Genomic DNA, 26,130 nt, shown 5'->3' with positions numbered 1-26,130 from the left:
TTGAGCACGCCTGATCTCGTCTGATCTCGGAAGCTAAACAGGGATGGGCCTGGTTAGTACTTGGATGGGAGACCGCCTGGGAATACCAGGTGCTGTAAGCCTTTAAGCGCAGGAGGCGCCCTATCCCTGCTCGCTCGCTCATTCCCCTGTTCACACGTGCAGTGCGGCTTGTCCGTCTGTTTATTTGTCAGCTTTGGCGAGACGCGGGTGCTTGTGTATTAGCGTGAGCGTTTTTTATTCTGATCAGGAACAGTTTTACAAGTCCGCAAAAGATCGAAGAAAGGTTTATCGCCAGCTGAAAAGAGACACAGCGCTTCGGCTGTGGAGACTTGTTCGGCTGGCGTTCGGAGAGTCGCGTTTTTCAGAATTGTATTGAGATCGTTTTCCACAGAGCTCAGATGTCAAAGCACAGCAGCAGCTCTCCACAGCGATCCTCTATAGCCCCCTTTCTCCCGCAGCTCCGTCCTCATTGGAAGGAAGCAAGAGTGAAAGGCTGAAGTGAAATAGAGCGGGGACGAAGGCAGTGAAGAGAGAGAACGTGGGAAGAAGAGAAAAACGCAAGGGAAAAAAAGCAGCGTCGTAAAAGAGGTGACGGAGCTGTCCTCTCAATAAGAGGGGTGCCAGCGAGCCTTGCTCGCGCTTACGGCCACACCCCCTTGAGCACGCCTGATCTTGTCTGATCTCGGAAGCTAAACAGGGATGGGCCTGGTTAGTACTTGGATGGGAGACCGCCTGGGAATACCAGGTGCTGTAAGCTTTTAAGCGAAGGAGGCGCCCTATCCCCGCTCGCTCGCTCATTCCCCTGTTCACACGTGCAGTGCGGCTTGTCCGTCTGTTTATTTGTCAGCTTTGGCGAGACACGGGTGCTTGTGTATTAGCGTGAGCGTTTTTTATTCTGATCAGGAACAGTTTTACAAGTCCGCAAAGGATCGAAGAAAGGTTTATCGCCAGCTGAAAAGAGACACAGCGCTTCGGCTGTGGAGACTTGTTCGGCTGGCGTTCGGAGAGTCGCGTTTTTCAGAATTGTATTGAGATCGTTTTCCACAGAGCTCAGATGTCAAAGCACAGCAGCAGCTCTCCACAGCGATCCTCTATAGCGCCCTTTCTCCCGCAGCTCCGTCCTCATTGGAAGGAAGCAAGAGTGAAAGGCTGAAGTGAAATAGAGCGGGGACGAAGGCTGTGAAGAGAGAGAACGTGGGAAGAAGAGAAAAACGCAAGGGAAAAAAGCAGCGTCGTAAAAGAGGTGACGGAGCTGTCCTCTCAATAAGAAGGGTGCCAGCGAGCCTTGCTCTCGCTTATGGCCACACCCCCTTGTGCACGCCTGATCTCGTCTGATCTCGGAAGCTAAACAGGGATGGGCCTGGTTAGTACTTGGATGGGAGACCGCCTGGGAATACCAGGTGCTGTAAGCTTTTAAGCGCAGGAGGCGCCCTATCCCCGCTCGCTCGCTCATTCCCCTGTTCACACGTGCAGTGCGGCTTGTCCGTCTGTTTATTTGTCAGCTTTGGCGAGACACGGGTGCTTGTGTATTAGCGTGAGCGTTTTTTATTCTGATCAGGAACAGTTTTACAAGTCCGCAAAGGATCGAGGAAAGGTTTATCGCCAGCTGAAAAGAGACACAGCGCTTCGGCTGTGGAGACTTGTTCGGCTGGCGTTCGGAGAGTCGCGTTTTTCAGAATTGTATTGAGATCGTTTTCCACAGAGCTCAGATGTCAAAGCACAGCAGCAGCTCTCCACAGCGATCCTCTATAGCGCCCTTTCTCCCGCAGCTCCGTCCTCATTGGAAGGAAGCAAGAGTGAAAGGCTGAAGTGAAATAGAGCAGGGACGAAGGCAGTGAAGAGAGAGAACGTGGGAAGAAGAGAAAAACGCAAGGGAAAAAAAGCAGCGTCGTAAAAGAGGTGACGGAGCTGTCCTCTCAATAAGAAGGGTGCCAGCGAGCCTTGCACTCGCTTATGGCCACACCCACTTGAGCACGCCTGATCTCGTCTGATCTCGGAAGCTAAACAGGGATGGGCTTGGTTAGTACTTGTATGGGGGACCGCCTGGGAATACCAGGTGCTGTAAGCTTTTAAGCGCAGGAGGCGCCCTATCCCCGCTCGCTCGCTCATTCCCCTGTTCATACGTGCAGTGCGGCTTGTCCGTCTGTTTATTTGTCAGCTTTGGCGAGACACGGGTGCTTGTGTATTAGCGTGAGCGTTTTTTATTCTGATCAGGAACAGTTTAACAAGTCCGCAAAGGATCGAAGAAAGGTTTATCGCCAGCTGAAAAGAGACACAGCGCTTCGGCTGTGGAGACTTGTTCGGCTGGCGTTCGGAGAGTCGCGTTTTTCAGAATTGTATTGAGATCGTTTTCCACAGAGCTCAGATGTCAAAGCACAGCAGCAGCTCTCCACAGCGATCCTCTATAGCGCCCTTTCTCCCGCAGCTCCGTCCTCATTGGAAGGAAGCAAGAGTGAAAGGCTGAAGTGAAATAGAGCGGGGACGAAGGCAGTGAAGAGAGAGAACGTGCGAAGAAGAGAAAAACGCAAGGGAAATAGAGCAGCGTCGTAAAAGAGGTGACGGAGCTGTCCTCTCAATAAGAAGGGTGCCAGCGAGCCTTGCTCTCGCTTTCGGCCACACCCCCTTGAGCACGCCTGATCTCGTCTGATCTCGGAAGCTAAACAGGGATGGGCCTGGTTAGTACTTGGATGGGAGACCGCCTGGGAATACCAGGTGCTGTAAGCTTTTAAGCGCAGGAGGCGCCCTATCCCCGCTCGCTCGCTCATTCCCCTGTTCACACGTGCAGTGCGGCTTGTCCGTCTGTTTATTTGTCAGCTTTGGGGAGACACGGGTGCTTGTGTATTAGCGTGAGCGTTTTTTATTCTGATCAGGAACAGTTTTACAAGTCCGCAAAGGATCGAGGAAAGGTTTATCGCCAGCTGAAAAGAGACACAGCGCTTCGGCTGTGGAGACTTGTTCGGCTGGCGTTTGGAGAGTCGCGTTTTTCAGAATTGTATTGAGATCGTTTTCCACAGAGCTCAGATGTCAAAGCACAGCAGCAGCTCTCCACAGCGATCCTCTATAGCGCCCTTTCTCCCGCAGCTCCGTCCTCATTGGAAGGAAGCAAGAGTGAAAGGCTGAAGTGAAATAGAGCGGGGACGAAGGCAGTGAAGAGAGAGAATGTGGGAAGAAGAGAAAAACGCAAGGGAAAAAGAGCAGCGTCATAAAAGAGGTGACGGAGCTGTCCTCTCAATAAGAAGGGTGCCAGCGAGCCTTGCTCTCGCTTACGGCCACACCCCCTTGAGCACGCCTGATCTCGTCTGATCTCGGAAGCTAAACAGGGATGGACCTGGTTAGTACTTGGATGGGAGACCGCCTGGGAATACCAGGTCCTGTAAGCTTTTAAGCGCAGGAGGCGCCCTATCCCCGCTCGCTCGCTCATTCCCCTGTTCACACGTGCAGTGCGGCTTGTCCGTCTGTTTATTTGTCAGCTTTGGCGAGACGCGGGTGCTTGTGTATTAGCGTGAGCGTTTTTTATTCTGATCAGGAACAGTTTTACAAGTCCGCAAAAGATCGAAGAAAGGTTTATCGCCAGCTGAAAAGAGACACAGCGCTTCGGCTGTGGAGACTTGTTCGGCTGGCGTTCGGAGAGTCGCGTTTTTCAGAATTGTATTGAGATCGTTTTCCACAGAGCTCAGATGTCAAAGCACAGCAGCAGCTCTCCACAGCGATCCTCTATAGCGCCCTTTCTCCCGCAGCTCCGTCCTCATTGGAAGGAAGCAAGAGTGAAAGGCTGAAGTGAAATAGAGCGGGGACGAAGGCAGTGAAGAGAGAGAACGTGGGAAGAAGAGAAAAACGCAAGGGAAAAAAAGCAGCGTCATAAAAGAGGTGACGGAGCTGTCCTCTCAATAAGAAGGGTGCCAGCGAGCCTTGCTCTCGTTTACGGCCACACCCCCTTGAGCACACCTGATCTTGTCTGATCTCGGAAGCTAAACAGGGATGGGCCTGGTTAGTACTTGGATGGGAGACCGCCTGGGGATACCAGGTGCTGTAAGCTTTTAAGCGCAGGAGGCGCCCTATCCCCGCTCGCTCGCTCATTCCCCTGTTCACACGTGCAGTGCGGCTTGTCCGTCTGTTTATTTGTCAGCTTTGGCGAGACACGGGTGCTTGTGTATTAGCGTGAGCGTTTTTTATTCTGATCAGGAACAGTTTTACAAGTCCGCAAAGGATCGAGGAAAGGTTTATCGTTAGCTGAAAAGAGACACAGCGCTTCGGCTGTGGAGACTTGTTCGGCTGGCGTTCGGAGAGTCGCGTTTTTCAGAATTGTATTGAGATCGTTTTCCACAGAGCTCAGATGTCAAAGCACAGCAGCAGCTCTCCACAGCGATCCTCTATAGCGCCCTTTCTCCCGCAGCTCCGTCCTCATTGGAAGGAAGCAAGAGTGAAAGGCTGAAGTGAAATAGAGCGGGGACGAAGGCAGTGAAGAGAGAGAACGTGGGAAGAAGAGAAAAACGCAAGGGAAAAAAAGCAGCGTCGTAAAAGAGGTGACGGAGCTGTCCTCTCAATAAGAAGGGTGCCAGCGAGCCTTGCTCTCGCTTACGGCCACACCCCCTTGAGCACGCCTGATCTCGTCTGATCTCGGAAGCTAAACAGGGATGGGCCTGGTTAGTACTTGGATGGGAGACCGCCTGGGAATACCAGGTGCTGTAGGCTTTTAAGCGCAGGAGGCGCCCTATCCCCGCTCGCTCGCTCATTCCCCTGTTCACACGTGCAGTGCGGCTTGTCCGTCTGTTTGTCAGCTTTGGCGAGACACGGGTGCTTGTGTATTAGCGTGAGCGTTTTTTATTCTGATCAGGAACAGTTTTACAAGTCCGCAAAGGATCGAGGAAAGGTTTATCGCCAGCTGAAAAGAGACACAGCGCTTCGGCTGTGGAGACTTGTTCGGCTGGCGTTCGGAGAGTCGCGTTTCTCAGAATTGTATTGAGATCGTTTTCCTCAGAGCTCAGATGTCAAAGCACAGCAGCAGCTCTCCACAGCGATCCTCTATAGCGCCCTTTCTCCCGCAGCTCCGTCCTCATTGGAAGGAAGCAAGAGTGAAAGGCTGAAGTGAAATAGAGCGGGGATGAAGGCAGTGAAGAGAGAGAACGTGGGAAGAAGAGAAAAACGCAAGGGAAAAAAAGCAGCGTCGTAAAAGAGGTGACGGAGATGTCCTCTCAATAAGAAGGGTGCCAGCGAGCCTTGCTCTCGCTTATGGCCACACCCCCTTGAGCACGCCTGATCTCGTCTGATCTCGGAAGCTAAACAGGGATGGGCCTGGTTAGTACTTGGATGGGAGACCGCCTGGGAATACCAGGTGCTGTAAGCTTTTTAGCGCAGGAGGCGCCCTATCCCCGCTCGCTCGCTCATTCCCCTGTTCATACGTGCAGTGCGGCTTGTCCGTCTGTTTATTTGTCAGCTTTGGCGAGACACGGGTGCTTGTGTATTAGCGTGAGCGTTTTTTATTCTGATCAGGAACAGTTTAACAAGTCCGCAAAGGATCGAGGAAAGGTTTATCGCCAGCTGAAAAGAGACACAGCGCTTCGGCTGTGGAGACTTGTTCGGCTGGCGTTCGGAGAGTCGCGTTTTTCAGAATTGTATTGAGATCGTTTTCCACAGAGCTCAGATGTCAAAGCACAGCAGCAGCTCTCCACAGCGATCCTCTATAGCGCCCTTTCTCCCGCAGCTCCGTTCTCATTGGAAGGAAGCAAGAGTGAAAGGCTGAAGTGAAATAGAGCGGGGACGAAGGCAGTGAAGAGAGAGAACGTGGGAAGAAGAGAAAAACGCAAGGGAAAAAAAGCAGCGTCGTAAAAGAGGTGACGGAGCTGTCCTCTCAATAAGAAGGGTGCCAGCGAGCCTTGCTCTTGCTTACGGCCACACCCCCTTGAGCACGCCTGATCTTGTCTGATCTCGGAAGCTAAACAGGGATGGGCCTGGTTAGTACTTGGATGGGAGACCGCCTGGGAATACCAGGTGCTGTAAGCTTTTAAGCGCAGGAGGCGCCCTATCCCCGCTCGCTCGCTCATTCCCCTGTTCACACGTGCAGTGCGGCTTGTCCGTCTGTTTATTTGTCAGCTTTGGCGAGACACGGGTGCTTGTGTATTAGCGTGAGCGTTTTTTATTCTGATCAGGAACAGTTTAACAAGTCCGCAAAGAATCGAGGGAAGGTTTATCGCCAGCTGAATAGAGACACAGCGCTTCGGCTGTGGAGACTTGTTCGGCTGGCGTTCGGAGAGTCGCGTTTTTCAGAATTGTATTGAGATCGTTTTCCACAGAGCTCAGATGTCAAAGCACAGCAGCAGCTCTCCACAGCGATCCTCTATAGCGCCCTTTCTCCCGCAGCTCCGTCCTCATTGGAAGGAAGCAAGAGTGAAAGGCTGAAGTGAAATAGAGCGGGGACGAAGGCAGTGAAGAGAGAGAACGTGGGAAGAAGAGAAAAACGCAAGGGAAAAAAAGCAGCGTCGTAAAAGAGGTGACGGAGCTGTCCTCTCAATAAGAAGGGTGCCAGCGAGCCTTGCTCTCGCTTACGGCCACACCCCCTTGAGCACGCCTGATCTCGTCTGATCTCGGAAGCTAAACAGGGATGGGCCTGGTTAGTACTTGGATGGGAGACCGCCTGGGAATACCAGGTGCTGCAAGCTTTTAAGCGCAGGAGGCGCCCTATCCCCGCTCGCTCGCTCATTCCCCTGTTCACACGTGCAGTGCGGCTTGTCCGTCTGTTTATTTGTCAGCTTTGGCGAGACACGGGTGCTTGTGTATTAGCGTGAGCGTTTTTTATTCTGATCAGGAACAGTTTAACAAGTCCGCAAAGGATCGAGGAAAGATTTATCGCCAGCTGAAAAGAGACACAGCGCTTCGGCTGTGGAGACTTGTTCGGCTGGCGTTCGGAGAGTCGCGTTTTTCAGAATTGTATTGAGATCGTTTTCCACAGAGCTCAGATGTCAAAGCACAGCAGCAGCTCTCCACAGCGATCCTCTATAGCGCCCTTTCTCCCGCAGCTCCGTCCTCATTGGAAGGAAGCAAGAGTGAAAGGCTGAAGTGAAATAGAGCGGGGACGAAGGCAGTGAAGAGAGAGAACGTGGGAAGAAGAGAAAAACGCAAGGGAAAAAAAGCAGCGTCGTAAAAGAGGTGACGGAGCTGTCCTCTCAATAAGAAGGGTGCCAGCGAGCCTTGCTCTCGCTTACGGCCACACCCCCTTGAGCACGCCTGATCTCGTCTGATCTCGGAAGCCAAACAGGGATGGGCCTGGTTAGTACTTGGATGGGAGACCGCCTGGGAATACCAGGTGCTGTAAGCTTTTAAGCGCAGGAGGCGCCCTATCCCCGCTCGCTCGCTCGCTCATTCCCCTGTTCACACGTGCAGTGCGGCTTGTCCGTCTGTTTATTTGTCAGCTTTGGCGAGACACGGGTGCTTGTGTATTAGCGTGAGCGTTTTTTATTCTGATCAGGAACAGTTTAACAAGTCCGCAAAGAATCGAGGGAAGGTTTATCGCCAGCTGAATAGAGACACAGCGCTTCGGCTGTGGAGACTTGTTCGGCTGGCGTTCGGAGAGTCGCATTTTTCAGAATTGTATTGAGATCGTTTTCCACAGAGCTCAGATGTCAAAGCACAGCAGCAGCTCTCCACAGCGATCCTCTATAGCGCCCTTTCTCCCGCAGCTCCGTCCTCATTGGAAGGAAGCAAGAGTGAAAGGCTGAAGTGAAATAGAGCGGGGACGAAGGCAGTGAAGAGAGAGAACGTGGGAAGAAGAGAAAAACGCAAGGGAAAAAAAGCAGCGTCGTAAAAGAGGTGACGGAGCTGTCCTCTCAATAAGAAGGGTGCCAGCGAGCCTTGCTCTCGCTTACGGCCACACCCCCTTGAGCACGCCTGATCTCGTCTGATCTCGGAAGCTAAACAGGGATGGGCCTGGTTAGTACTTGGATGGGAGACCGCCTGGGAATACCAGGTGCTGTAAACTTTTAAGCGCAGGAGGCGCCCTATCCCTGCTCGCTCGCTCATTCCCCTGTTCACACGTGCAGTGCGGCTTGTCCGTCTGTTTATTTGTCAGCTTTGGCGAGACACGGGTGCTTGTGTATTAGCGTGAGCGTTTTTTATTCTGATCAGGAACAGTTTAACAAGTCCGCAAAGAATCGAGGGAAGGTTTATCGCCAGCTGAATAGAGACACAGCGCTTCGGCTGTGGAGACTTGTTCGGCTGGCGTTCGGAGAGTCGCGTTTTTCAGAATTGTATTGAGATCGTTTTCCACAGAGCTCAGATGTCAAAGCACAGCAGCAGCTCTCCACAGCGATCCTCTATAGCGCCCTTTCTCCCGCAGCTCCGTCCTCATTGGAAGGAAGCAAGAGTGAAAGGCTGAAGTGAAATAGAGCGGGGACGAAGGCAGTGAAGAGAGAGAACGTGGGAAGAAGAGAAAAACGCAAGGGAAAAAAAGCAGCGTCGTAAAAGAGGTGACGGAGCTGTCCTCTCAATAAGAAGGGTGCCAGCGAGCCTTGCTCTCGCTTACGGCCACACCCCCTTGAGCACGCCTGATCTCGTCTGATCTCGGAAGCTAAACAGGGATGGGCCTGGTTAGTACTTGGATGGGAGACCGCCTGGGAATACCAGGTGCTGCAAGCTTTTAAGCGCAGGAGGCGCCCTATCCCCGCTCGCTCGCTCATTCCCCTGTTCACACGTGCAGTGCGGCTTGTCCGTCTGTTTATTTGTCAGCTTTGGCGAGACACGGGTGCTTGTGTATTAGCGTGAGCGTTTTTTATTCTGATCAGGAACAGTTTTACAAGTCCGCAAAGGATCGAGGAAAGGTTTATCGCCAGCTGAAAAGAGACACAGCGCTTCGGCTGTGGAGACTTGTTCGGCTGGCGTTCGGAGAGTCGCGTTTTTCAGAATTGTATTGAGATCGTTTTCCACAGAGCTCAGATGTCAAAGCACAGCAGCAGCTCTCCACAGCGATCCTCTATAGCGCCCTTTCTCCCGCAGCTCCGTCCTCATTGGAAGGAAGCAAGAGTGAAAGGCTGAAGTGAAATAGAGCGGGGACGAAGGCAGTGAAGAGAGAGAACGTGGGAAGAAGAGAACAACGCAAGGGAAAAAAAGCAGCGTCGTAAAAGAGGTGACGGAGCTGTCCTCTCAATAAGAAGGGTGCCAGAGAGCCTTGCTCTCGCTTACGGCCACACCCCCTTGAGCACACCTGATCTCGTCTGATCTCGGAAGCTAAACAGGGATGGGCCTGGTTAGTACTTGGATGGGAGACCGCCTGGGAATACCAGGTGCTGTAAGCTTTTAAGCGCAGGAGGCGCCCTATCCCCGCTCGCTCGCTCATTCCCCTGTTCACACGTGCAGTGCGGCTTGTCCGTCTGTTTATTTGTCAGCTTTGGCGAGACACGGGTGCTTGTGTATTAGCGTGAGCGTTTTTTATTCTGATCAGGAACAGTTTTACAAGTCCGCAAAGGATCGAGGAATGGTTTATCGCCAGCTGAAAAGAGACACAGCGCTTCGGCTGTGGAGACTTGTTCGGCTGGCGTTCGGAGAGTCGCGTTTTTCAGAATTGTATTGAGATCGTTTTCCACAGAGCTCAGATGTCAAAGCACAGCAGCAGCTCTCCACAGCAATCCTCTATAGCGCCCTTTCTCCCGCAGCTCCGTCCTCATTGGAAAGAAGCAAGAGTGAAAGGCTGAAGTGAAATAGAGCAGGGACGAAGGCAGTGAAGAGAGAGAACGTGGGAAGAAGAGAAAAACGCAAGGGAAAAAATGCAGCGTCGTAAAAGAGGTGACGGAGCTGTCCTCTCAATAAGAAGGGTGCCAGCGAGCCTTGCTCTCGCTTATGGCCACACCCCCTTGAGCACGCCTGATCTCGTCTGATCTCGGAAGCTAAACAGGGATGGGCTTGGTTAGTACTTGGATGGGAGACCGCCTGGGAATACCAGGTGCTGTAATCTTTTAAGCGCAGGAGGCGCCCTATCCCCGCTCGCTCGCTCATTCCCCTGTTCACACGTGCAGTGCGGCTTGTCCGTCTGTTTATTTGTCAGCTTTGGCGAGACACGGGTGCTTGTGTATTAGCGTGAGCGTTTTTTATTCTGATCAGGAACAGTTTTACAAGTCCGCAAAGGATCGAAGAAAGGTTTATCGCCAGCTGAAAAGAGACACAGCGCTTCGGCTGTGGAGACTTGTTCGGCTGGCGTTCGGAGAGTCGCGTTTTTCAGAATTGTATTGAGATCGTTTTCCACAGAACTCAGATGTCAAAGCACAGCAGCAGCTCTCCACAGCGATCCTCTATAGCGCCCTTTCTCCCGCAGCTCCGTCCTCATTGGAAGGAAGCAAGAGTGAAAGGCTGAAGTGAAATAGAGCGGGGACGAAGGCAGTGAAGAGAGAGAACGTGGGAAGAAGAGAAAAACGCAAGGGAAAAAAAGCAGCGTTGTAAAAGAGGTGATGGAGCTGTCCTCTCAATAAGAAGGGTGCCAGCGAGCCTTGCTCTTGCTTGCGGCCACACCCCCTTGAGCACGCCTGATCTCGTCTGATCTCGGAAGCTAAATAGGGATGGGCTTGGTTAGTACTTGGATGGGAGACCGCCTGGGAATACCAGGTGCTGTAAGCTTTTAAGCGCAGGAGGCGCCCTATCCCCGCTCGCTCGCTCATTCCCCTGTTCACACGTGCAGTGCGGCATGTCCGTCTATTTGTCAGCTTTGGCGAGACACGGGTGCTTGTGTATTAGCGTGAGCGTTTTTTATTCTGATCAGGAACAGTTTAACAAGTCCGCAAAGGATCGAGGAAAGGTTTATCGCCAGCTGAAAAGAGACACAGCGCTTCGGCTGTGGAGACTTGTTCGGCTGGCGTTCGGAGAGTCGCGTTTTTCAGAATTGTATTGAGATCGTTTTCCACAGAGCTCAGATGTCAAAGCACAGCAGCAGCTCTCCACAGCGATCCTCTATAGCGCCCTTTCTCCCGCAGCTCCGTCCTCATTGGAAGGAAGCAAGAGTGAAAGGCTGAAGTGAAATAGAGCGGGGACGAAGGCAGTGAAGAGAGAGAACGTGGGAAGAAGAGAAAAACGCAAGGGAAAAAAGCAGCGTCGTAAAAGAGGTGACGGAGATGTCCTCTCAATAAGAAGGGTGCCAGCGAGCCTTGCTCTCGCTTACGGCCACACCCCCTTGAGCACGCCTGATCTCGTCTGATCTCGGAAGCTAAACAGGGATGGGCCTGGTTAGTACTTGGATGGGAGACCGCCTGGGAATACCAGGTGCTGTAAGCTTTTAAGCGCAGGAGGCGCCCTATCCCCGCTCGCTCGCTCATTCCCCTGTTCACACGTGCAGTGCGGCTTGTCCGTCTGTTTATTTGTCAGCTTTGGCGAGACACGGGTGCTTGTGTATTAGCGTGAGCGTTTTTTATTCTGATCAGGAACAGTTTTACAAGTCTGCAAAGGATCGAGGAAAGGTTTATCGCCAGCTGAAAAGAGACACAGCGCTTCGGCTGTGGAGACTTGTTCGGCTGGCGTTCGGAGAGTTGCGTTTTTCAGAATTGTATTGAGATCGTTTTCCACAGAGCTCAGATGTCAAAGCACAGCAGCAGCTCTCCACAGCGATCCTCTATGGCGCCCTTTCTCCCGCAGCTCCGTCCTCATTGGAAGGAAGCAAGAGTGAAAGGCTGAAGTGAAATAGAGCGGGGACGAAGGCAGTGAAGAGAGAGAACGTGGGAAGAAGAGAAAAACGCAAGGGAAAAAAAGCAGCGTCGTAAAAGAGGTGACGGAGCTGTCCTCTCAATAAGAAGTGTGCCAGCGAGCCTTGCTCGCGCTTACGGCCACACCCCCTGATCTCATCTGATCTCGGAAGCTAAACAGGGATGGGCCTGGTTAGTACTTGGATGGGAGACCGCCTGGGAATACCAGGTGCTGTAAGCTTTTAAGCGCAGGAGGCGCCCTATCCCCGCTCGCTCGCTCATTCCCCTGTTCACACGTGCAGTGCGGCTTGTCCGTCTGTTTATTTGTCAGCTTTGGCGAGACACGGGTGCTTGTGTATTAGCGTGAGCGTTTTTTATTCTGATCAGGAACAGTTTTACAAGTCCGCAAAGGATCGAAGAAAGGTTTATCGCCAGCTGAAAAGAGACACAGCGCTTCGGCTGTGGAGACTTGTTCGGCTGGCGTTCGGAGAGTCGCGTTTTTCAGAATTGTATTGAGATCGTTTTCCACAGAGCTCAGATGTCAAAGCACAGCAGCAGCTCTCCACAGCGATCCTCTATAGCGCCCTTTCTCCCGCAGCTCCGTCCTCATTGGAAGGAAGCAAGAGTGAAAGGCTGAAGTGAAATAGAGCGGGGACGAAGGCAGTGAAGAGAGAGAACGTGGAAAGAAGAGAAAAACGCAAGGGAAAAAAGCAGCATCGTAAAAGAGGTGACGGAGCTGTACTCTCAATAAGAAGGGTGCCAGCGAGCCTTGCTCTCGCTTACGGCCACACCCCCTTGAGCATGCCTGATCTTGTCTGATCTTGGAAGCTAAACAGGGATGGGCCTGGTTAGTACTTGGATGGGAGACCGCCTGGGAATACCCGGTGCTGCAAGCTTTTAAGCGGAGGAGGCACCCTATCCCCGCTCGCTGGCTCATTCCCCTCTTCACACGTGCAGTGCGGCTTGTCCGTCTGTTTATTTGTCAGCTTTGGCGAGACACGGGTGCTTGTGTATTAGCGTGAGCGTTTTTTATTCTGATCAGGAACAGTTTTACAAGTCCGCAAAGGATCGAGGAAAGGTTTATCGCCAGCTGAAAAGAGACACAGCGCTTCGGCTGTGGAGACTTGTTCGGCTGGCGTTCGGAGAGTCGCGTTTTTCAGAATTGTATTGAGATCGTTTTCCACAGAGCTCAGATGTCAAAGCACAGCAGCAGCTCTCCACAGCGATCCTCTATAGCGCCCTTTCTCCCGCAGCTCCGTCCTCATTGGAAGGAAGCAAGAGTGAAAGGCTGAAGTGAAATAGAGCGGGGACGAAGGCAGTGAAGAGAGAGAACGTGGGAAGAAGAGAAAAACGCAAGGGAAAAAAAGCAGCGTCGTAAAAGAGGTGACGGAGCTGTCCTCTCAATAAGAAGGGTGCCAGCGAGCTTTGGTCTAGCTTATGGCCACACCCCCTTGAGCACGCCTGATCTTGTCTGATCTCGGAAGCTAAACAGGGATGGGCCTGGTTAGTACTTGGATGGGAGACCGCCTGGGAATACCAGGTGCTGTAAGCTTTTAAGCGCAGGAGGCGCCCTATCCCCGCTCGCTCGCTCATTCCCCTGTTCACACGTGCAGTGCGGCTTGTCCGTCTGTTTATTTGTCAGCTTTGGCGAGACACGGGTGCTTGTGTATTAGCGTGAGCGTTTTTTATTCTGATCAGGAACAGTTTTACAAGTCCGCAAAGGATCGAGGAAAGGTTTATCGCCAGCTGAAAAGAGACACAGCGCTTCGGCTGTGGAGACTTGTTCGGCTGGCGTTCGGAGAGTCGCGTTTTTCAGAATTGTATTGAGATCGTTTTCCACAGAGCTCAGATGTCAAAGCACAGCAGCAGCTCTCCACAGCGATCCTCTATAGCGCCCTTTCTCCCGCAGCTCCGTCCTCATTGGAAGGAAGCAAGAGTGAAAGGCTGAAGTGAAATAGAGCGGGGACGAAGGCAGTGAAGAGAGAGAACGTGGGAAGAAGAGAAAAACGCAAGGGAAAAAGAGCAGCGTCGTAAAAGAGGTGACGGAGCTGTCCTCTCAATAAGAAGGGTGCCAGCGAGCCTTGCTCTCGCTTACGGCCACACCCCCTTGAGCACGCCTGATCTCGTCTGATCTCGGACGCTAAACAGGGATAGGCCTGGTTAGTACTTGGATGGGAGACCGCCTGGGAATACCAGGTGCTGTAAGCTTTTAAGCGCGGGAGGCGCCCTATCCCCGCTCGCTCGCTCATTCCCCTGTTCACACGTGCAGTGCGGCTTGTCCGTCTGTTTATTTGTCAGCTTTGGCGAGACACGGGTGCTTGTGTATTAGCGTGAGCGTTTTTTATTCTGATCATGAACAGTTTAACAAGTCCGCAAAGGATCGAGGAAAAGTTTATCGCCAGCTGAAAAGAGACACAGCGCTTCGGCTGTGGAGACTTGTTCGGCTGGCGTTCGGAGAGTCGCGTTTTTCAGAATTGTATTGAGATCGTTTTCCACAGAGCTCAGATGTCAAAGCACAGCAGCAGCTCTCCACAGCGATCCTCTATAGCGCCCTTTCTCCCGCAGCTCCGTCCTCATTGGAAGGAAGCAAGAGTGAAAGGCTGAAGTGAAATAGAGCGGGGACGAAGGCAGTGAAGAGAGAGAACGTGGGAAGAAGAGAAAAACGCAAGGGAAAAAAAGCAGCGTCGTAAAAGAGGTGACGGAGCTGTTCTCTCAATAAGAAGGGTGCCAGCGAGCCTTGCTCTCGCTTATGGCCACACCCCCTTGAGCACGCCTGATCTCGTCTGATCTCGGAAGCTAAACAGGGATGGGCCTGGTTAGTACTTGGATGGGAGACCGCCTGGGAATACCAGGTGCTGTAAGCTTTTAAGCGCAGGAGGCGCCCTATCCCCGCTCGCTCGCTCATTCCCCTGTTCACACGTGCAGTGCGGCTTGTCCGTCTGTTTATTTGTCAGCTTTGGCGAGACACGGGTGCTTGTGTATTAGCGTGAGCGTTTTTTATTCTGATCAGGAACAGTTTTACAAGTCCGCAAAGGATCGAGGAAAGGTTTATCGCCAGCTGAAAAGAGACACAGCGCTTCGGCTGTGGAGACTTGTTCGGCTGGCGTTCGGAGAGTCGCGTTTTTCAGAATTGTATTGAGATCGTTTTCCACAGAGCTCAGATGTCAAAGCACAGCAGCAGCTCTCCACAGCGATCCTCTATAGCGCCCTTTCTCCCGCAGCTCCGTCCTCATTGGAAGGAAGCAAGAGTGAAAGGCTGAAGTGAAATAGAGCGGGACGAAGGCAATGAAGAGAGAGAACGTGGGCAGAAGAGAGAAACGCAAGGGAAAAAAAGCAGCGTCGTAAAAGAGGTGACGGAGCTGATCTCTCAATAAGAAGGGTGCCAGCGAGCCTTGCTCTCGCTTATGGCCACACCCCCTTGAGCACGCCTGATCTCGTCTGATCTCGGAAGCTAAACAGGGATGGGCCTGGTTAGTACTTGGATGGGAGACCGCCTGGGAATACCAGGTGCTGTAAGCTTTTAAGCGCAGGAGGCGCCCTATCCCCGCTCGCTCGCTCATTCCCCTGTTCACACGTGCAGTGCGGCTTGTCCGTCTGTTTATTTGTCAGCTTTGGCGAGACACGGGTGCTTGTGTATTAGCGTGAGCGTTTTTTATTCTGATCAGGAACAGTTTTACAAGTCCGCAAAGGATCGAGGAAAGGTTTATCGCCAGCTGAAAAGAGACACAGCGCTTCGGCTGTGGAGACTTGTTCGGCTGGCGTTCGGAGAGTCGCGTTTTTCAGAATTGTATTGAGATTGTTTTCCACAGAGCTCAGATGTCAAAGCACAGCAGCAGCTCTCCACAGCGATCCTCTATAGCGCCCTTTCTCCCGCAGCTCCGTCCTCATTGGAAGGAAGCAAGAGTGAAAGGCTGAAGTGAAATAGAGCGGGGACGAAGGCAGTGAAGAGAGAGAACGTGGGAAGAAGAGAAAAACGCAAGGGAAAAAAAGCAGCGTCGTAAAAGAGGTGACGGAGCTGTCCTCTCAATAAGAAGGGTGCCAGCGAGCCTTGCTTTTGCTTACGGCCACACCCCCTTGAGCACGCCTGATCTCGTCTGATCTCGGAAGCTAAACAGGGATGGGCCTGGTTAGTACTTGGATGGGAGACCGCCTGGGAATACCAGGTGCTGTAAGCCTTTAAGCGCAGGAGGCGCCCTATCCCCGCTCGCTGGCTCATTCCCCTGTTCACACGTGCAGTGCGGCTTGTCCGTCTGTTTATTTTTCAGCTTTGGCGAGACACGGGTGCTTGTGTATTAGCGTGAGCGTTTTTTATTCTGATCAGGAACAGTTTAACAAGTCCGCAAAGGATCAAGGAAAGGTTTATCGCCAGCTGAAAAGAGACACAGCGCTTCGGCTGTGGAGACTTGTTCGGCTGGCGTTCGGAGAGTCGCGTTTTTCAGAATTGTATTGAGATCGTTTTCCACAGAGCTCAGATGTCAAAGCACAGCAGCAGCTCTCCACAGCGATCCTCTATAGCGCCCTTTCTCCCGCAGCTCCGTCCTCATTGGAAGGAAGCAAGAGTGAAAGGCTGAAGTGAAATAGAGCGGGGACGAAGGCAGTGAACAGAGAGAACGTGGGAAGAAGAGAAAAACGCAAGGGAAAAAAAGCAGCGTCGTAAAAGAGGTGACGGAGCTGTCCTCTCAATAAGAAGGGTGCCAGCAAGCCTTGCTTTTGCTTACGGCCACACCCCCTTGAGCACGCCTGATCTCGTCTGATCTCGGAAGCTAAACAGGGATGGGCCTGGTTAGTACTTGGATGGGAGACCGCCTGGGAATACCAGGTGCTGTAAGCTTTTAAGCGCAGGAGGCGCCCTATCCCCGCTCGCTCGCTCATTCCCCTGTTCACACGTGCAGTGCGGCTTGTCCGTCTGTTTATTTGTCAGCTTTGGCGAGACACGGGTGCTTGTGTATTAGCGTGAGCGTTTTTTATTCTGATCAGGAACAGTTTTACAAGTCCGCAAAGGATCGAGGAAAGGTTTATCGCCAGCTGAAAAGAGACACAGCGCTTCGGCTGTGGAGACTTGTTCGGCTGGCGTTCGGAGAGTCGCGTTTTTCAGAATTGTATTGAGATCGTTTTCCACAGAGCTCAGATGTCAAAGCACAGCAGCAGCTCTCCACAGCGATCCTCTATAGCGCCCTTTCTCCCGCAGCTCCGTCCTCATTGGAAGGAAGCAAAAGTGAAAGGCTGAAGTGAAATAGAGCGGGGACGAAGGCAGTGAAGAGAGAGAACGTGGGAAGAAGAGAAAAACGCAAGGGAAAAAAAGCAGCGTCGACAAAGAGGTGACGGAGCTGTCCTCTCAATAAGAAGGGTGCCAGCGAGCCTTGCTCTTGCTTACGGCCACACCCCCTTGAGCACGCCTGATCTCGTCTGATCTCGCAAGCTAAACAGGGATGGGCCTGGTTAGTACTTGGATGGGAGACCGCCTGGGAATACCAGGTGCTGTTAGCTTTTAAGCGCAGGAGGCGCCCTATCCCCGCTCGCTCGCTCATTCCCCTGTTCACACGTGCAGTGCGGCTTGTCCGTCTGTTTATTTGTCAGCTTTGGCGAGACACGGGTGCTTGTGTATTAGCGTGAGCGTTTTTTATTCTGATCAGGAACAGTTTTACAAGTCCGCAAAGGATCGAAGAAAGGTTTATCGCCAGCTGAAAAGAGACACAGCGCTTCGGCTGTGGAGACATGTTCGGCTGGCGTTCGGAGAGTCGCGTTTTTCAGAATTGTATTGAGATCGTTTTCCACAGAGCTCAGATGTCAAAGCACAGCAGCAGCTCTCCACAGCGATCCTCTATAGCGCCCTTTCTCCCGCAGCTCCGTCCTCATTGGAAGGAAGCAAGAGTGAAAGGCTGAAGTGAAATAGAGCGGGGACGAAGGCAGTGAAGAGAGAGAACGTGGGAAGAAGAGAAAAACGCAAGGGAAAAAGAGCAGCGTCGTGAAAGAGGTGACGGAGCTGTCCTCTCAATAAGAAGGGTGCCAGCGAGCCTTTCTCTCGCTTACGGCCACACCCCTTTGAGCACGCCTGATCTCGTCTGATCTCGGACGCTAAACAGGGATGGGCCTGGTTAGTACTTGGATGGGAGACCGCCTGGGAATACCAGATGCTGTAAGCTTTTAAGCGCGGGAGGCGCCCTATCCCCGCTCGCTCGCTCATTCCCCTGTTCACACGTGCAGTGCGGCTTGTCCGTCTGTTTATTTGTCAGCTTTGGCGAGACACGGGTGCTTGTGTATTAGCGTGAGCGTTTTTTATTCTGATCATGAACAGTTTAACAAGTCCGCAACGGATGGAGGAAAAGTTTATCGCCAGCTGAAAAGAGACACAGCGCTTCGGCTGTGGAGACTTGTTCGGCTGGCGTTCGGAGAGTTGCGTTTTTCAGAATTGTATTGAGATCGTTTTCCACAGAGCTCAGATGTCAAAGCACAGCAGCAGCTCTCCACAGCGATCCTCTATAGCGCCCTTTCTCCCGCAGCTCCGTCCTCATTGGAAGGAAGCAAGAGTGAAAGGCTGAAGTGAAATAGAGCGGGGACGAAGGCAGTGAAGAGAGAGAACGTGGGAAGAAGAGAAAAACGCAAGGGAAAAAGAGCAGCGTCGTAAAAGAGGTGACGGAGCTGTCCTCTCAATAAGAAGGGTGCCAGCGAGCCTTGCTCTCGCTTATGGCCACACCCCCTTGAGCACGCCTGATCTCGTCTGATCTCGGAAGCTAAACAGGGATGGGCCTGGTTAGTACTTGGATGGGAGACCGCCTGGGAATACCAGGTGCTGTAAGCTTTTAAGCGCAGGAGGCGCCCTATCCCCGCTAGCTCGCTCATTCCCCTGTTCACACGTGCAGTGCAGCTTGTCCGTCTGTTTATTTGTCAGCTTTGGCGAGACACGGGTGCTTGTGTAATAGCGTGAGCGTTTTTTATTCTGATCAGGAACAGTTTAACAAGTCCGCAAAGGATCGAGGAAAGGTTTATCGCCAGCTGAAAAGAGACACAGCGCTTCGGCTGTGGAGACTTGTTCGGCTGGCGTTCGGAGAGTCGCGTTTTTCAGAATTGTATTGAGATCGTTTTCCACAGAGCTCAGATGTCAAAGCACAGCAGCAGCTCTCCACAGCGATCCTCTATAGCGCCCTATCTCCCGCAGCTCCGTCCTCATTGGAAGGAAGCAAGAGTGAAAGGCTGAAGTGATATAGAGCGGGGACGAAGGCAGTGAAGAGAGAGAACGTGGGAAGAAGAGAAAAACGCAAGGGAAAAAAAGCAGCGTCGTAAAAGAGGTGACGGAGCTGTCCTCTCAATAAGAAGGGTGCCAGCGAGCCTTGCTCTCGCTTACGGCCACACCCCCTTGAGCACGCCTGATCTCGTCTGATCTCGGAAGCTAAACAGGGATGGGCCTGGTTAGTACTTGGATGGGAGACCGCCTGGGAATACCAGGTGCTGTAAGCTTTTAAGCGCAGGAGGCGCCCTATCCCCGGTCGCTCGCTCATTCCCCTGTTCACACGTGCAGTGCGGCTTGTCCGTCTGTTTGTCAGCTTTGGCGAGACACGGGTGCTTGTGTATTAGCGTGAGCGTTTTTTATTCTGATCAGGAACAGTTTAACAAGTCCGCAAAGGATCGAGGAAAGGTTTATCGCCAGCTGAAAAGAGACACAGCGCTTCGGCTGTGGAGACTTGTTCGGCTGGCGTTCGGAGAGTCGCGTTTTTCAGAATTGTATTGAGATCGTTTTCCACAGAGCTCAGATGTCAAAGCACAGCAGCAGCTCTCCACAGCGATCCTCTATAGCGCCCTTTCTCCCGCAGCTCCGTCCTCATTGGAAGGAAGCAAGAGTGAAAGGCTGAAGTGAAATAGAGCGGGGACGAAGGCAGTGAAGAGAGAGAACGTGGAAAGAAGAGAAAAACGCAAGGGAAAAAAGCAGCGTCGTAAAAGAGGTGACGGAGCTGTCCTCTCAATAAGAAGGGTGCCAGCGAGCCTTGCTCTCGCTTACGGCCACACCCCCTTGAGCACGCCTGATCTCGTCTGATCTCGGAAGCTAAACAGGGATGGGCCTGGTTAGTACTTGGATGGGAGACCGCCTGGGAATACCAGGTGCTGTAAGCTTTTAAGCGCAGGAGGCGCCCTATCCCCGCTCGCTGGCTCATTCCCCTGTTCACACGTGCAGTGCGGCTTGTCCGTCTGTTTATTTGTCAGCTTTGGCGAGACACGGGTGCTTGTGTATTAGCGTGAGCGTTTTTTATTCTGATCAGGAACAGTTTTACAAGTCCGCAAAGGATCGAAGAAAGGTTTATCGCCAGCTGAAAAGAGACACAGCGCTTCGGCTGTGGAGACATGTTCGGCTGGCGTTCGGAGAGTCGCGTTTTTCAGAATTGTATTGAGATCGTTTTCCACAGAGCTCAGATGTCAAAGCACAGCAGCAGCTCTCCACAGCGATCCTCTATAGCGCCCTTTCTCCCGCAGCTCCGTCCTCATTGGAAGGAAGCAAGAGTGAAAGGCTGAAGTGAAATAGAGCGGGGACGAAGGCAGTGAAGAGAGAGAACGTGGGAAGAAGAGAAAAACGCAAGGGAAAAAGAGCAGCGTCGTGAAAGAGGTGACGGAGCTGTCCTCTCAATAAGAAGGGTGCCAGCGAGCCTTTCTCTCGCTTACGGCCACACCCCTTTGAGCACGCCTGATCTCGTCTGATCTCGGACGCTAAACAGGGATGGGCCTGGTTAGTACTTGGATGGGAGACCGCCTGGGAATACCAGATGCTGTAAGCTTTTAAGCGCGGGAGGCGCCCTATCCCCGCTCGCTCGCTCATTCCCCTGTTCACACGTGCAGTGCGGCTTGTCCGTCTGTTTATTTGTCAGCTTTGGCGAGACACGGGTGCTTGTGTATTAGCGTGAGCGTTTTTTATTCTGATCATGAACAGTTTAACAAGTCCGCAACGGATGGAGGAAAAGTTTATCGCCAGCTGAAAAGAGACACAGCGCTTCGGCTGTGGAGACTTGTTCGGCTGGCGTTCGGAGAGTTGCGTTTTTCAGAATTGTATTGAGATCGTTTTCCACAGAGCTCAGATGTCAAAGCACAGCAGCAGCTCTCCACAGCGATCCTCTATAGCGCCCTTTCTCCCGCAGCTCCGTCCTCATTGGAAGGAAGCAAGAGTGAAAGGCTGAAGTGAAATAGAGCGGGGACGAAGGCAGTGAAGAGAGAGAACGTGGGAAGAAGAGAAAAACGCAAGGGAAAAAGAGCAGCGTCGTAAAAGAGGTGACGGAGCTGTCCTCTCAATAAGAAGGGTGCCAGCGAGCCTTGCTCTCGCTTATGGCCACACCCCCTTGAGCACGCCTGATCTCGTCTGATCTCGGAAGCTAAACAGGGATGGGCCTGGTTAGTACTTGGATGGGAGACCGCCTGGGAATACCAGGTGCTGTAAGCTTTTAAGCGCAGGAGGCGCCCTATCCCCGCTAGCTCGCTCATTCCCCTGTTCACACGTGCAGTGCAGCTTGTCCGTCTGTTTATTTGTCAGCTTTGGCGAGACACGGGTGCTTGTGTAATAGCGTGAGCGTTTTTTATTCTGATCAGGAACAGTTTAACAAGTCCGCAAAGGATCGAGGAAAGGTTTATCGCCAGCTGAAAAGAGACACAGCGCTTCGGCTGTGGAGACTTGTTCGGCTGGCGTTCGGAGAGTCGCGTTTTTCAGAATTGTATTGAGATCGTTTTCCACAGAGCTCAGATGTCAAAGCACAGCAGCAGCTCTCCACAGCGATCCTCTATAGCGCCCTATCTCCCGCAGCTCCGTCCTCATTGGAAGGAAGCAAGAGTGAAAGGCTGAAGTGATATAGAGCGGGGACGAAGGCAGTGAAGAGAGAGAACGTGGGAAGAAGAGAAAAACGCAAGGGAAAAAAAGCAGCGTCGTAAAAGAGGTGACGGAGCTGTCCTCTCAATAAGAAGGGTGCCAGCGAGCCTTGCTCTCGCTTACGGCCACACCCCCTTGAGCACGCCTGATCTCGTCTGATCTCGGAAGCTAAACAGGGATGGGCCTGGTTAGTACTTGGATGGGAGACCGCCTGGGAATACCAGGTGCTGTAAGCTTTTAAGCGCAGGAGGCGCCCTATCCCCGGTCGCTCGCTCATTCCCCTGTTCACACGTGCAGTGCGGCTTGTCCGTCTGTTTGTCAGCTTTGGCGAGACACGGGTGCTTGTGTATTAGCGTGAGCGTTTTTTATTCTGATCAGGAACAGTTTAACAAGTCCGCAAAGGATCGAGGAAAGGTTTATCGCCAGCTGAAAAGAGACACAGCGCTTCGGCTGTGGAGACTTGTTCGGCTGGCGTTCGGAGAGTCGCGTTTTTCAGAATTGTATTGAGATCGTTTTCCACAGAGCTCAGATGTCAAAGCACAGCAGCAGCTCTCCACAGCGATCCTCTATAGCGCCCTTTCTCCCGCAGCTCCGTCCTCATTGGAAGGAAGCAAGAGTGAAAGGCTGAAGTGAAATAGAGCGGGGACGAAGGCAGTGAAGAGAGAGAACGTGGAAAGAAGAGAAAAACGCAAGGGAAAAAAGCAGCGTCGTAAAAGAGGTGACGGAGCTGTCCTCTCAATAAGAAGGGTGCCAGCGAGCCTTGCTCTCGCTTACGGCCACACCCCCTTGAGCACGCCTGATCTCGTCTGATCTCGGAAGCTAAACAGGGATGGGCCTGGTTAGTACTTGGATGGGAGACCGCCTGGGAATACCAGGTGCTGTAAGCTTTTAAGCGCAGGAGGCGCCCTATCCCCGCTCGCTGGCTCATTCCCCTGTTCACACGTGCAGTGCGGCTTGTCCGTCTGTTTATTTGTCAGCTTTGGCGAGACACGGGTGCTTGTGTATTAGCGTGAGCGTTTTTTATTCTGATCAGGAACAGTTTAACAAGTCCGCAAAGGATCGAGGAAAGGTTTATCGCCAGCTGAAAAGAGACACAGCGCTTCGGCTGTGGAGACTTGTTCGGCTGGCGTTCGGAGAGTCGCGTTTTTCAGAATTGTATTGAGATCGTTTTCCACAGAGCTCAGATGTCAAAGCACAGCAGCAGCTCTCCACAGCGATCCTCTATAGCGCCCTTTCTCCCGCATCTCCGTCCTCATTGGAAGGAAGCAAGAGTGAAAGGCTGAAGTGAAATAGAGCGGGGACGAAGGCAGTGAAGAGAGAGAACGTGGAAAGAAGAGAAAAACGCAAGAGAAAAAAAGCAGCGTCGTAAAAGAGGTGACGGAGCTGTCCTCTCAATAAGAAGGGTGCCAGCGAGCTTGGCTCTCGCTTACGGCCACACCCCCTTGAGCACGCCTGATCTCGTCTGATCTCGGAAACTAAACAGGGATGGGCCTGGTTAGTACTTGGATGGGAGACCGCCTGGGAATACCAGGTGCTGTAAGCTTTTAAGCGCAGGAGGCGCCCTATCCCCGCTCGCTCGCTCATTCCCCTGTTCACACGTGCAGTGCAGCTTGTCCGTCTGTTTATTTGTCAGCTTTGGCGAGACACGGGTGCTTGTGTATTAGCGTGAGCGTTTTTTATTCTGATCATGAACAGTTTAACAAGTCCGCAAAGGATCGAGGAAAGGTTTATCGCCAGCTGAAAAGAGACACAGCGCTTCGGCTGTGGAGACTTGTTCGGCTAGCGTTTGGAGAGTCGCGTTTTTCAGAATTGTATTGAGATCGTTTTCCACAGAGCTCAGATGTCAAAGCACAGCAGCAGCTCTCCACAGCGATCCTCTATAGCGCCCTTTCTCCCGCAGCTCCGTCCTCATTGGAAGGAAGCAAGAGTGAAAGGCTGAAGTGAAACAGAGCGGGGACGAAGGCAGTGAAGAGAGAGAACGTGGGAAGAAGAGAAAAACGCAAGGGAAGAAAAGCAGCGTCGTAAAAGAGGTGACGGAGCTGTCCTCTCAATAAGAAGTGTGCCAGCGAGCCTTGCTCTCGCTTATGGCCACAACCCCTTGAGCACGCCTGATCTCGTCTGATCTTGGAAGCTAAACAGGGATGGGCCTGGTTAGTACTTGGATGGGAGACCGCCTGGGAATACCAGGTGCTGTAAGCTTTTAAGCGCAGGAGGCGCCCTATCCCCGCTCGCTCGCTCATTCCCCTGTTCACACGTGCAGTGCGGCTTGTCCGTCTGTTTATTTGTCAGCTTTGGCGAGACACGGGTGCTTGTGTATTAGCGTGAGCGTTTTTTATTCTGATCAGGAACAGTTTTACAAGTCCGCAAAGGATCGAGGAAAGGTTTATCGCCAGCTGAAAAGAGACACAGCGCTTCGGCTGTGGAGACTTGTTCGGCTGGCGTTCGGAGAGTCGCGTTTTTCAGAATTCTATTGAGATCGTTTTCCACAGAGCTCAGATGTCAAAGCACAGCAGCAGCTCTCCACAGCGATCCTCTATAGCGCCCTTTCTCCCGCAGCTCCGTCCTCATTGGAAGGAAGCAAGAGTGAAAGGCTGAAGTGAAATAGAGCGGGGACGAAGGCAGTGAAGAGAGAGAACGTGGGAAGAAGAGAAAAACGCAAAGGAAAAAAAGCAGCGTCGTAAAAGAGGTGACGGAGCTGTCCTCTCAATAAGAAGGGTGCCAGCGAACCTTGCTCTCGCTTACGGCCACACCCCCTTGAGCACGCCTGATCTCATCTGATCTCGGAAGCTAAACAGGGATGAGCCTGGTTAGTACTTGGATGGGAGACCGCCTGCGAATACCAGGTGCTGTAAGCTTTTAAGCGCAGGAGGCGCCCTATCCCCGCTCGCTCGCTCATTCCCCTGTTCACACGTGCAGTGCAGCTTGTCCGTCTGTTTATTTGTCAGCTTTGGCGAGACACGGGTGCTTGTGTATTAGCGTGAGCGTTTTTTATTCTGATCATGAACAGTTTAACAAGTCCGCAACGGATGGAGGAAAAGTTTATCGCCAGCTGAAAAGAGACACAGCGCTTCGGCTGTGGAGACTTGTTCGGCTGGCGTTCGGAGAGTTGCGTTTTTCAGAATTGTATTGAGATCGTTTTCCACAGAGCTCAGATGTCAAAGCACAGCAGCAGCTCTCCACAGCGATCCTCTATAGCGCCCTTTCTCCCGCAGCTCCGTCCTCATTGGAAGGAAGCAAGAGTGAAAGGCTGAAGTGAAATAGAGCGGGGACGAAGGCAGTGAAGAGAGAGAACGTGGGAAGAAGAGAAAAACGCAAGGGAAAAAGAGCAGCGTCGTAAAAGAGGTGACGGAGCTGTCCTCTCAATAAGAAGGGTGCCAGCGAGCCTTGCTCTCGCTTATGGCCACACCCCCTTGAGCACGCCTGATCTCGTCTGATCTCGGAAGCTAAACAGGGATGGGCCTGGTTAGTACTTGGATGGGAGACCGCCTGGGAATACCAGGTGCTGTAAGCTTTTAAGCGCAGGAGGCGCCCTATCCCCGCTCGCTCGCTCATTCCCCTGTTCACACGTGCAGTGCAGCTTGTCCGTCTGTTTATTTGTCAGCTTTGGCGAGACACGGGTGCTTGTGTAATAGCGTGAGCGTTTTTTATTCTGATCAGGAACAGTTTAACAAGTCCGCAAAGGATCGAGGAAAGGTTTATCGCCAGCTGAAAAGAGACACAGCGCTTCGGCTGTGGAGACTTGTTCGGCTGGCGTTCGGAGAGTCGCGTTTTTCAGAATTGTATTGAGATCGTTTTCCACAGAGCTCAGATGTCAAAGCACAGCAGCAGCTCTCCACAGCGATCCTCTATAGCGCCCTTTCTCCCGCAGCTCCGTCCTCATTGGAAGGAAGCAAGAGTGAAAGGCTGAAGTGAAATAGAGCGGGGACGAAGGCAGTGAAGAGAGAGAACGTGGAAAGAAGAGAAAAACGCAAGGGAAAAAAGCAGCGTCGTAAAAGAGGTGACGGAGCTGTCCTCTCAATAAGAAGGGTGCCAGCGAGCCTTGCTCTCGCTTACGGCCACACCCCCTTGAGCACGCCTGATCTCGTCTGATCTCGGAAGCTAAACAGGGATGGGCCTGGTTAGTACTTGGATGGGAGACCGCCTGGGAATACCAGGTGCTGTAAGCTTTTAAGCGCAGGAGGCGCCCTATCCCCGCTCGCTCGCTCATTCCACTGTTCACACGTGCAGTGCGGCTTGTCCGTCTGTTTATTTGTCAGCTTTGGCGAGACACGGGTGCTTGTGTATTAGCGTGAGCGTTTTTTATTCTGATCAGGAACAGTTTAACAAGTCCGCAAAGGATCGAGGAAAGGTTTATCGCCAGCTGAAAAGAGACACAGCGCTTCGGCTGTGGAGACTTGTTCGGCTGGCGTTCGGAGAGTCGCGTTTTTCAGAATTGTATTGAGATCGTTTTCCACAGAGCTCAGATGTCAAAGCACAGCAGCAGCTCTCCACAGCGATCCTCTATAGCGCCCTTTCTCCCGCAGCTCCGTCCTCATTGGAAGGAAGCAAGAGTGAAAGGCTGAAGTGAAACAGAGCGGGGACGAAGGCAGTGAAGAGAGAGAACGTGGGAAGAAGAGAAAAACGCAAGGGAAAAAAGCAGCG

General features: G+C 52.4%; 29 non-coding genes and 11 pseudogenes across 29 annotated transcripts in view; all 40 read left to right on the top strand.

Moving 5' to 3' along the window:
* LOC138216403 (5S ribosomal RNA) overlaps positions 1-101 on the top strand; it is a 119-nt gene extending 18 nt beyond the window's left edge. Inside the window, exon 1 of the ribosomal RNA XR_011180115.1 lies at positions 1-101. This exon is cut by the window's left edge and continues 18 nt beyond it. This is a non-coding gene — a ribosomal RNA (5S ribosomal RNA).
* A 537-nt stretch (positions 102-638) lies between these two features.
* LOC138216878 (5S ribosomal RNA) lies at positions 639-757 on the top strand. The gene has a single exon (XR_011180591.1). It is a non-coding gene; the product is annotated as a 5S ribosomal RNA (ribosomal RNA).
* A 536-nt stretch (positions 758-1,293) lies between these two features.
* Positions 1,294-1,412, top strand: LOC138216164 (5S ribosomal RNA). Its single transcript, XR_011179876.1, has one exon. It is a non-coding gene; the product is annotated as a 5S ribosomal RNA (ribosomal RNA).
* A 537-nt stretch (positions 1,413-1,949) lies between these two features.
* LOC138218550 (5S ribosomal RNA) lies at positions 1,950-2,068 on the top strand (annotated as a pseudogene).
* Positions 2,069-2,605: 537 nt separating this feature from the next.
* On the top strand, positions 2,606-2,724 carry LOC138216419 (5S ribosomal RNA). The gene has a single exon (XR_011180131.1). It is a non-coding gene; the product is annotated as a 5S ribosomal RNA (ribosomal RNA).
* A 537-nt stretch (positions 2,725-3,261) lies between these two features.
* Positions 3,262-3,380, top strand: LOC138217949 (5S ribosomal RNA; annotated as a pseudogene).
* A 537-nt stretch (positions 3,381-3,917) lies between these two features.
* LOC138218115 (5S ribosomal RNA) lies at positions 3,918-4,036 on the top strand (annotated as a pseudogene).
* Positions 4,037-4,573: 537 nt separating this feature from the next.
* Positions 4,574-4,692, top strand: LOC138245396 (5S ribosomal RNA). The gene has a single exon (XR_011194006.1). It is a non-coding gene; the product is annotated as a 5S ribosomal RNA (ribosomal RNA).
* Positions 4,693-5,225: 533 nt separating this feature from the next.
* LOC138245279 (5S ribosomal RNA) lies at positions 5,226-5,344 on the top strand. Its single transcript, XR_011193889.1, has one exon. It is a non-coding gene; the product is annotated as a 5S ribosomal RNA (ribosomal RNA).
* Positions 5,345-5,881: 537 nt separating this feature from the next.
* Positions 5,882-6,000, top strand: LOC138216877 (5S ribosomal RNA). The gene has a single exon (XR_011180590.1). It is a non-coding gene; the product is annotated as a 5S ribosomal RNA (ribosomal RNA).
* A 537-nt stretch (positions 6,001-6,537) lies between these two features.
* LOC138216801 (5S ribosomal RNA) lies at positions 6,538-6,656 on the top strand. The gene has a single exon (XR_011180513.1). It is a non-coding gene; the product is annotated as a 5S ribosomal RNA (ribosomal RNA).
* Positions 6,657-7,193: 537 nt separating this feature from the next.
* On the top strand, positions 7,194-7,312 carry LOC138216145 (5S ribosomal RNA). The gene has a single exon (XR_011179857.1). It is a non-coding gene; the product is annotated as a 5S ribosomal RNA (ribosomal RNA).
* A 541-nt stretch (positions 7,313-7,853) lies between these two features.
* Positions 7,854-7,972, top strand: LOC138216515 (5S ribosomal RNA). The gene has a single exon (XR_011180227.1). It is a non-coding gene; the product is annotated as a 5S ribosomal RNA (ribosomal RNA).
* A 537-nt stretch (positions 7,973-8,509) lies between these two features.
* LOC138216800 (5S ribosomal RNA) lies at positions 8,510-8,628 on the top strand. Its single transcript, XR_011180512.1, has one exon. It is a non-coding gene; the product is annotated as a 5S ribosomal RNA (ribosomal RNA).
* A 537-nt stretch (positions 8,629-9,165) lies between these two features.
* Positions 9,166-9,284, top strand: LOC138245213 (5S ribosomal RNA). Its single transcript, XR_011193826.1, has one exon. It is a non-coding gene; the product is annotated as a 5S ribosomal RNA (ribosomal RNA).
* Positions 9,285-9,821: 537 nt separating this feature from the next.
* LOC138217639 (5S ribosomal RNA) lies at positions 9,822-9,940 on the top strand. The gene has a single exon (XR_011181351.1). It is a non-coding gene; the product is annotated as a 5S ribosomal RNA (ribosomal RNA).
* A 537-nt stretch (positions 9,941-10,477) lies between these two features.
* On the top strand, positions 10,478-10,596 carry LOC138217802 (5S ribosomal RNA; annotated as a pseudogene).
* Positions 10,597-11,128: 532 nt separating this feature from the next.
* LOC138244443 (5S ribosomal RNA) lies at positions 11,129-11,247 on the top strand. The gene has a single exon (XR_011193056.1). It is a non-coding gene; the product is annotated as a 5S ribosomal RNA (ribosomal RNA).
* A 537-nt stretch (positions 11,248-11,784) lies between these two features.
* On the top strand, positions 11,785-11,892 carry LOC138219151 (5S ribosomal RNA; annotated as a pseudogene).
* A 536-nt stretch (positions 11,893-12,428) lies between these two features.
* Positions 12,429-12,547, top strand: LOC138218796 (5S ribosomal RNA; annotated as a pseudogene).
* A 537-nt stretch (positions 12,548-13,084) lies between these two features.
* On the top strand, positions 13,085-13,203 carry LOC138217485 (5S ribosomal RNA). Its single transcript, XR_011181197.1, has one exon. It is a non-coding gene; the product is annotated as a 5S ribosomal RNA (ribosomal RNA).
* A 537-nt stretch (positions 13,204-13,740) lies between these two features.
* Positions 13,741-13,859, top strand: LOC138217884 (5S ribosomal RNA; annotated as a pseudogene).
* Positions 13,860-14,396: 537 nt separating this feature from the next.
* LOC138245277 (5S ribosomal RNA) lies at positions 14,397-14,515 on the top strand. Its single transcript, XR_011193888.1, has one exon. It is a non-coding gene; the product is annotated as a 5S ribosomal RNA (ribosomal RNA).
* A 536-nt stretch (positions 14,516-15,051) lies between these two features.
* LOC138245276 (5S ribosomal RNA) lies at positions 15,052-15,170 on the top strand. The gene has a single exon (XR_011193887.1). It is a non-coding gene; the product is annotated as a 5S ribosomal RNA (ribosomal RNA).
* A 537-nt stretch (positions 15,171-15,707) lies between these two features.
* On the top strand, positions 15,708-15,826 carry LOC138218279 (5S ribosomal RNA). The gene has a single exon (XR_011181489.1). It is a non-coding gene; the product is annotated as a 5S ribosomal RNA (ribosomal RNA).
* Positions 15,827-16,363: 537 nt separating this feature from the next.
* On the top strand, positions 16,364-16,482 carry LOC138244442 (5S ribosomal RNA). The gene has a single exon (XR_011193055.1). It is a non-coding gene; the product is annotated as a 5S ribosomal RNA (ribosomal RNA).
* A 537-nt stretch (positions 16,483-17,019) lies between these two features.
* Positions 17,020-17,138, top strand: LOC138218089 (5S ribosomal RNA; annotated as a pseudogene).
* Positions 17,139-17,675: 537 nt separating this feature from the next.
* LOC138218365 (5S ribosomal RNA) lies at positions 17,676-17,794 on the top strand (annotated as a pseudogene).
* A 537-nt stretch (positions 17,795-18,331) lies between these two features.
* Positions 18,332-18,450, top strand: LOC138245275 (5S ribosomal RNA). The gene has a single exon (XR_011193886.1). It is a non-coding gene; the product is annotated as a 5S ribosomal RNA (ribosomal RNA).
* A 537-nt stretch (positions 18,451-18,987) lies between these two features.
* On the top strand, positions 18,988-19,106 carry LOC138244441 (5S ribosomal RNA). The gene has a single exon (XR_011193054.1). It is a non-coding gene; the product is annotated as a 5S ribosomal RNA (ribosomal RNA).
* A 532-nt stretch (positions 19,107-19,638) lies between these two features.
* LOC138244439 (5S ribosomal RNA) lies at positions 19,639-19,757 on the top strand. Its single transcript, XR_011193052.1, has one exon. It is a non-coding gene; the product is annotated as a 5S ribosomal RNA (ribosomal RNA).
* Positions 19,758-20,294: 537 nt separating this feature from the next.
* Positions 20,295-20,413, top strand: LOC138218364 (5S ribosomal RNA; annotated as a pseudogene).
* Positions 20,414-20,950: 537 nt separating this feature from the next.
* Positions 20,951-21,069, top strand: LOC138245274 (5S ribosomal RNA). The gene has a single exon (XR_011193885.1). It is a non-coding gene; the product is annotated as a 5S ribosomal RNA (ribosomal RNA).
* Positions 21,070-21,606: 537 nt separating this feature from the next.
* Positions 21,607-21,725, top strand: LOC138244438 (5S ribosomal RNA). Its single transcript, XR_011193051.1, has one exon. It is a non-coding gene; the product is annotated as a 5S ribosomal RNA (ribosomal RNA).
* A 532-nt stretch (positions 21,726-22,257) lies between these two features.
* On the top strand, positions 22,258-22,376 carry LOC138244437 (5S ribosomal RNA). The gene has a single exon (XR_011193050.1). It is a non-coding gene; the product is annotated as a 5S ribosomal RNA (ribosomal RNA).
* Positions 22,377-22,913: 537 nt separating this feature from the next.
* LOC138217021 (5S ribosomal RNA) lies at positions 22,914-23,032 on the top strand. The gene has a single exon (XR_011180734.1). It is a non-coding gene; the product is annotated as a 5S ribosomal RNA (ribosomal RNA).
* Positions 23,033-23,569: 537 nt separating this feature from the next.
* LOC138218460 (5S ribosomal RNA) lies at positions 23,570-23,688 on the top strand (annotated as a pseudogene).
* A 537-nt stretch (positions 23,689-24,225) lies between these two features.
* On the top strand, positions 24,226-24,344 carry LOC138217611 (5S ribosomal RNA). Its single transcript, XR_011181323.1, has one exon. It is a non-coding gene; the product is annotated as a 5S ribosomal RNA (ribosomal RNA).
* A 537-nt stretch (positions 24,345-24,881) lies between these two features.
* On the top strand, positions 24,882-25,000 carry LOC138245273 (5S ribosomal RNA). The gene has a single exon (XR_011193884.1). It is a non-coding gene; the product is annotated as a 5S ribosomal RNA (ribosomal RNA).
* Positions 25,001-25,536: 536 nt separating this feature from the next.
* On the top strand, positions 25,537-25,655 carry LOC138244436 (5S ribosomal RNA). Its single transcript, XR_011193049.1, has one exon. It is a non-coding gene; the product is annotated as a 5S ribosomal RNA (ribosomal RNA).
* The last annotated feature ends 475 nt before the right edge of the window (positions 25,656-26,130 follow it).

Source organism: Lepisosteus oculatus, chromosome 14, assembly GCF_040954835.1.
Source record: "Lepisosteus oculatus isolate fLepOcu1 chromosome 14, fLepOcu1.hap2, whole genome shotgun sequence".
Classification (NCBI taxonomy): Eukaryota; Metazoa; Chordata; class Actinopteri; order Semionotiformes; family Lepisosteidae; genus Lepisosteus; species Lepisosteus oculatus.
This window is presented reverse-complemented; position numbering and strand designations above follow the sequence as displayed.